Genomic DNA, 8,075 nt, shown 5'->3' on the forward strand with positions numbered 1-8,075 from the left:
TTATAATGGTGTGTTTTAAGTTACTTTTTAAATGTTATAAATATAAAGTTAATTTTTTTTTTCATTTTTTAAATTAGTCTCTCTAAAATTTTCATTTTTTTATATTTTTTTTCTTTAGATATTTATGGTTGCTTCTTTTCATGAGTTTAAAATATAAATAATTGATAATAAATTTTTTTTTTTTTTAAATAATTTTATTTAGGTAATTTTTATGTTCTCATATAATTTCAAGTTATTATTTTATTTTTTTATATTTTTTTTCTTTAGATATTTATGGTATCTAATCATTAGTTACCAAGACTTTAATTACTTACTATTTTGTATTCTAAATTGGTTTCTATTAGTAGTCTTTCTAAAATATTAGTAACTAAAACATAGATAACTAATTTAGATACCAATTTAGAAACCAGTTTAGGTATCAATAATTTTTTAATCTTTAAATTAATATTTAATTTAGTCAATATAGTGATTAATTATTTTTTATCACTAAATGTGATTACTATTTAATGATTTTTCTTGCATTATTGTAGCATCCTAGGAGTATTACTCATATATTAGCTGATATAAGTAATATAAACATACATACACTATTTGAAAAATATAGTATATTATAAAATTATGGGTCATTAAGATTCTAAAAAATATTATATATATATATATATAAATATCATAACATATTAAATATATTATACTAGATATTAACATTTGTCTCAACATCATACATTTATTTATGCAAGCCTAATGTATGAATATTTGTCAGTTTTCCACCACACAACGCCTTAATTTACGTGATCATATTACAAGTCATGATATCTCTTTTATTTAATGAACTAACATCTTTAATACCTTGCCACGTATGTCAATACACTATTAGGTAATTATACAATTATATCATACATGCACGCCTCATCAATGATCTTACATTAATCATGATGCATATCATATATAATTAACCTACAAATATATACATCATAATCATCAATAACTTTAATTGCAATATATGCATAATAACCACATATACATTCTCACAACAAATGTCACTTGAGCGAGCTCATCTTCGAAATCTCACTTTCTATAAGGAATCTCACCATACTTTATGCTTTCACATAATGTTTGAGTGATACACATTTGTTAATTTTTTTTTGTAAAAGATTCAATGCTTTAGTCATTGTTATTTTGACACTTGAGAGACACTTTCACCACTTCAACGTCCTGACTTATATGTATGACTCTTCAAAATTTATGTGCATTACCACAAACTTCACTTGAACGACTATTATGTTACTTAAACAATATACGTCTAGAAGAAAGAAAATTGTCTTAATCTCTTTTTCGCTCAAATTACAATTTGATTTGAACTTAAACACACAATCATTTGATTATTCAAATTGTTATTAAAACAATAAACGATAAATATAATCATTATATATCGCTTGTACCACGTTTAAGCCATATAATATATATATATATATATATATATAATAAAATTATAAACTTAGAATCATAAGTATTCTTTTAATAAAATTAAATAATAAGACAATGTTGACTAAATTAACGTTTAAACATATTTTAATAACAATTAATTAATAAAAAAATATTAAATAAAACCTCTAATATGTTTATTTTGAAAAATACATAATAATAGAAAATTATTGTCAGTTTCACTTATACAAGCTTTCACTTAATAAAAATATTAATTTACTAAAGTCGATTAAATTGACATAATCTTTTTATTTTAATTTTAAAAAATAAACTTGTATAGAGTAAACCAACGAAAAGACTTTACATAATAAAAAAAATAAAATTTAAAATAAGTTTACATCTTTTAACTCATTCAAATAATTTAGAGTTATTTTCGTCTTGGTTTAGTGAATTTTAGTAACATTTCATTTTAATTAATATTTTTGTTTTAAAGCTAATTCATTATTTTCTTTTAGTAAGGAAGATCATATTAAATTAAAATATTTTTAAATTATCAGTTTGCAAAAGTAATTATTTTTTATTGGTTAATTTTATTTTAAATCTTTTTTACTAATTTTATTTTACTAAAAGTAGAGTAAAAATATAAATTATTATCATCTCTTAGAAAAATAAAATAAAATTTTATAAATTAAAAATGATAAATTGAGAAGAAGAAAAAAACAATACGCACTGCATGAGTATTATGATGATCAATCTTACTTTGTTAATTAAAGAATTTCTTATTAACCACTTACTTAATATGGGATTTATGGTTTAGAATATTTGATAACTCATTTTACTCAATTTATATTATCAATTTAAAAATTGAACTTTGCACGAAATATATATATATGAATTTGTAACTTTTTTTTACCTTAACATTTCAATAAAACATTATGCGTATCCTAATGTACTATTTATTTTAACGAAATCTTCCTTTAGTATTACATAATTTATGTTTAATAAAAAAATTATTTTTTAAAACTAAAATAATGTAATATAAGACCTGAATTTTATTTTAATGTTTATATTTAAATGAATATATAATAAAAAATTTATGAATATAGGATTTTCTTTTTTATTTCTTTCAAAATTTTATCTCATTAAATTATGTTATGTTGTCAAATAATAAGATTTTTTTTTATGTGAAGACAACATGATAAAGAGAAGGATATAAACCAATCATAAGTGAGTTATGTAACATGATTTAAACCTTATTAAAATTCTTTTTTCTTCTTATCTTTTGGTGACTGGTTAAGAGAAAATATAATAAAGGGTTTTATATTAAGAGTTTATGAGGATTGTTTTGTAGATGTGCTTCAATCTAGTTAAGGAAAGTTAACAATTGTTTTTATTCAATAGTTTAATTTTTCATAATTGTTGCGAGTTTAAGTTGATTGTAACGTGGTGTGTGCATGTGTATGAAAAAGATTATGAATATATATTTTTTGAACATGTATTTGGTATGAAATGAACAATGCATGTTGTTATTGATTAATTTGGGAATAGAAAATCATGTAAAAATGACATTGGATGTATTAGAATTGATGAGATAAAATATTGTTTCTTTTTTATTCTCGATTTTAGTATCACTTAAGCTACTAGCCACCACTTAATCGATAGAAGAGTGCTTAAATGAGATTATAACTTGAGCAAGGGAGAGGTTGAGGTAATTCTTTCTCTGCTAGAAGCATGTCTCTCAAGTGGCGAAATGATCGCCTAAACAAAGTTGAGGCAGTGTGATGGTTCTAGAAACTTGAAGAACGCACACATGTAACAATGTTCAAACATCAATGATAATGTGGGTGAAAGTTCTAGAAAAAGTATGTCACATAAGTAACAAGTTGAGAGTTGGAGTGAGGAGAGTACATAATTGATTTGTCTTCTTAGGTTACATCATGTTCAAGTGATGAGTTGTTGCAAGAGCAAGGAGACATATTTCTAGTTTTGGAAAAAAAGGATGCTCAAGCGAAATGAACTCAATCAAGCGATACCTAGGATGATATCATGTCTTAGGTGACATTATTAAGCATGTTAGCTCCTTAAGTAAAGGAGATATTCTAACTTCACTTATGATCTAATAATGTAGATTGAGACATCAAGTAGAGAGAAGTTGAAGGAGATGCATACATCATGCTTGGATAAGTAGACATATGAATTACCCTGACATTTTTTTTATCGACAAGAAAGAATAAATTAAATAGAGGTATTTAAGGAATACCTCAATCCTTATTTATAACATTCGTAGCTTCCAACACCTACCAATACAAAGATCTAACAAAAGATTGCACAAATGCTTCCATAGAGCATGAAGTCAATATGTGGTCAAACAGAAAACAAAACATATGTTGTTGGCTTTAAAGGAGTGTTGCTAGTAGGCCAAACATAGGTTGTTGGCTTTAACAGAGTGCTGCTAAGATTACTCCAACACTCCTACAAAACTCACAAAAACACTATTCCATAACCAACTACTTACAAAAAATAGGGTTGAACAATTACCCTGACATGACACAAGTGTTAATCTCTATTGAGGCCTATTTAATGCGAATGAGTCTTCCAGAAGACATCTCGTAACAATTTCATTGTTCATTGAGAATATGATTAAGGATTTTGGCATCTTGTGACAATAATTCAAATAAGACTATTCATTGAGGGTGTTATAAGAAATACCTTCATTTGGTCGAGAATGCAACAATGTAACCAATTGTGTGATTTACTATATGCGCCAATGATCACGTTATGTGTGATAATATGTATAAATGTATTATATACATTACTAGAAAATCATTAAACAAAAACTAATTTTAAAGAAAAAATAATTAGTTATTACACTAACTAAACTAGATATTATTTTAAAGACTAAAAAAACTATTGATAGTTAAAATAGTTTTTATTATTGATAATTAGTTTCTAAATTGATATCTAATTAGCTACCAAGATTTTAACTACCAATTATTTAGATTCTAAAGTTGGTAAGTAAAACCTTGGTAGCTAATCAGATATTTAGAAACTATTTATTAATAATATAAATTACTTTAGATACCAATAATTTTTTTAATTTATAAAACAATATATAATTTATTTAATATAACAACTAATTATTTTTATCATTTTTCTATTTAATGATTTTCTTACATTGATATCATACAATAGAAAATTTATTTTTAATTAACTCATTCTTTTCTATTTATTTTTAATTAACTCATTCTTTTCTATTTATTTTTAATTAACTCATTCTTACATGTTGATATGGTAAACTATTATGATCATATGTAATTAAAGAGAAAATATATTATCAGACAACAAATTTACTAAATGAAGAATTATTTATATGTACTTTTTTTTATAGTATATATCAATATTTTTTTTAGGACTCGAATATTTTTCTATTAGTATATGGTGTCTAATATATGCTAGAAAGTTAGAATGTTATGATTTTTAATAACCTAAAACTAAAAATAAAAAATACATTTACTTATTCTTTATATCATTTTATACTTAGTAATAATTTTTTTTAATAAGTGCATAGTACATGTACTTCTACGTACTAAGTTGTGTAGAACATGACAAAGCTCTTTCTAAATACTTAATGTAATTATACAAGCAAAACGCAATCTCAATTAAATTTTTTTTTTATTAAATTAGAATAATTTTGTATGAAATCATGCATTCAATGGTATACCTATTAATTATTTTAGCAACTAAAATTTTTTAATTTTTAATTTGTATGAAATGAGATATGTTACTGTTTTAAAATGCTTTATTTTATTTTTTTCATTTGGTATAGATTTTAAATTATTTTTTACAGTGATAATTTAAAATGTAAAACAATTAGTATCTATACCTAATGTTAGATGTTAATTTATAATTTTTTATTAATAATAAAGATTACTTTAAATATCAATATTTTTTTTTATAAAATAATATATAATTTAACCAATATAATAACTAATTATTTTTATCTCTAAAATTAATTATTATATACTTTGAAACAGTTAATTCTTTTGGCTGGTAAACCTGGAATGTGCCTTTGTTATGAATACTCTATTTATGAGTAAGAAGATTGGAATGAATAATCGTTATCAATAGTCATAAATCTTTCTAAATCTTCACCTAATACTCTAGCCCTTAGTCAAATAGCATATAAATGGAATTCTTAATTAGCATGTTAATACTAATTATTAACTTAAACTTAAATTTCAAATAGTGACTATTCTCCACTCGCACGTCATTATTATTCATTACAGACTTAGACTTTATACCCTTAATATTATCTATTAGTGTTGTGTCTTTATCGCACAGGCAAACGAAGGACAAATATTAATTTAAATATGGTGTTTACACTAATCATCAATATTATATTGGCTTAAAACTATGTTATGTCAAGGAGAAGTGAAATTTGCCCACTAATCTTCCAAGTGCTTTGAATTAACTTCAATTCTGCTTCATTCAATGGATAAAGTGATATATTATGATGCTGTTGTTACATCAATGTTTCCTGTGAATTTTTTAATAAAAGTTGTGGCCAGCATTTATGTTTGCAAAATATAGATATTAATTCAATATCAAATCTAAAATGCTTTTAACAATCATTGGCATAATAAAATTATTATCAACTAATTTTATTTTTTTTATGAGTGTGTGAATCATCTTGACTTTTACTTGCTATTATTCACCTTGGATTTTCCAAAGCATTATTTATCATGATTCTTTCTAGATCATGTCTTAGTCTTAAGTAATATCCAATGAATTAGGCATTTGTTTTGGTTACATTAATATAGAAAACACATGCATGCGTATTTAGGTTTGAGTTTCTAATTATAGTATGAAAAAGAATGAATAAGGGTCATTCAAGAGGTGTTGGTTGAAGGTGTAGTGTCCTTAACTTTCGTTGTCAAAGGCAGCTTAACTTTCGTTACTTAGTCTTAATTAACAGCCAATGAGAGAGTTGGCATTTGTTTTGGCTACAATATAGAAAACACATGCATGCGTATTTAGGTTTGAGTTTCTAATTATACTCAGAAAAAAAATGAATAAGGGTCATTCAACACCTATTTAGGTTGAAGGTATAGTGTCCTTAACTTTCCTTATCAAAGGCCCCACTTCTCTAACCTTTGGAGTCTATTAATTTTTTTAAATGAAATCATTATTACAATGAGAGGCCCGTGATTTTTTTTAATGAATATATTTTAACAAATTTCACCATAAATATTTTTAGAAGAAAATAAAAATATATTTTATTAATAATTTTATATGTAATTTGTGAAAAAATATGTCAAAACACAATAAGAGAGAGTTTAATTATGTTTTAAATTTTTTGAAATATTTGTTGGAGATTTCATCGATTAGAGATAAGATCAATTTAAAGTATATAAGTGAGGATAAACATTTTTTTACTGTTTCACCTGCTATTGAGCTTCTCTATTTGATGTCTTTAATGTGAATGTACGATGTTCTTGTCGTGAAGAATGTATTAGAGATCTCACATTAGCTAAAAAGAAGACAAATCTATAACATATAAGTGCGAGAAAATATTCCATTATTGAGCTAGTTTTGTAGGATTGAGTTAGATTTAAATTCTACTATTTTAATAATTTTCGAACGTATTGTCTGCTAATAAACAATAAGACAATAGTTTTGACTTGACATATGATCTGTCAAACTTCTTTTCAAATTTTCAAATATTGATTTCCATATCTCTCTTTCTTCAATTATGGTATTAAAGTAATATGCAATGGTTAAGGATAAGAAAACAATATTTATACTATTTTATTTTTATAATGGTTTGTCTCAATTACATCCATTTCTCAATCAACTAATTGAATGTAGACTATTGAGTTATAAATTGGGTATTATTTGGAACGCAACCACTCCTAGCTAAAAATCTCGGGTATTGCTTCAAATACAACATCTCTTGACTAAAAGCTTAGTATTATTTGGACCTCAACCACTCATAGCTAAACCACTTAGTATTGTTTGCAATGCAATCGCTCTTGACTAATAAAAGTATTATTTGGACAATAGTCACTTTTGACTAACCCACTATGTATTGTTTGGAACGTAGTCACTCCTTACTAATACAAAATATTGTTTGGACAATAATCACTCATGGCTAAAACACTCAGTATTTTTTGGAACACAACCACTTTTTGCTAAACATATAAAGATGTGATCACAAAAGGTTTGCTCACTAGAGAGTGCTAGTGTCTTATGTCGTATACAAGTATATGAGTTCTCTTCTAGTTTGCTATATTAACACAACAATGTTCTCTATAAAGTTTTTAATGATGTAGAATGATTTTAACTGTGTTTTGACACTTAACAATCATTCATTTCCTTATCTTCTTCTTCAAAGGATAGTTTTATATAGAGCTTAGAAGAAAGAGTCGTTGCAAATCCCCATTGAGAATCCTCAACTTAAATCTTCATCTTCGTTGCTTCGTTTATTCATGTCAGTGTGCATTGATGAGTTTTTCCAACATACTGATAGCTAATGTGACTTATCATACCTTGGTCAGAGAACTTAAGAAAGAGCGTAAGACTGTATGAGACACGTAATCATTCTAAAGTTGTTATAAGTCGCTTTAAAATGTGCATTGTAGTGAAATAACTTT

The sequence above is a fragment of the Phaseolus vulgaris genome, chromosome 7, assembly GCF_051622355.1.
Source record: "Phaseolus vulgaris cultivar YP4 chromosome 7, ASM5162235v1, whole genome shotgun sequence".
Taxonomy (NCBI): domain Eukaryota; kingdom Viridiplantae; phylum Streptophyta; class Magnoliopsida; order Fabales; family Fabaceae; genus Phaseolus; species Phaseolus vulgaris.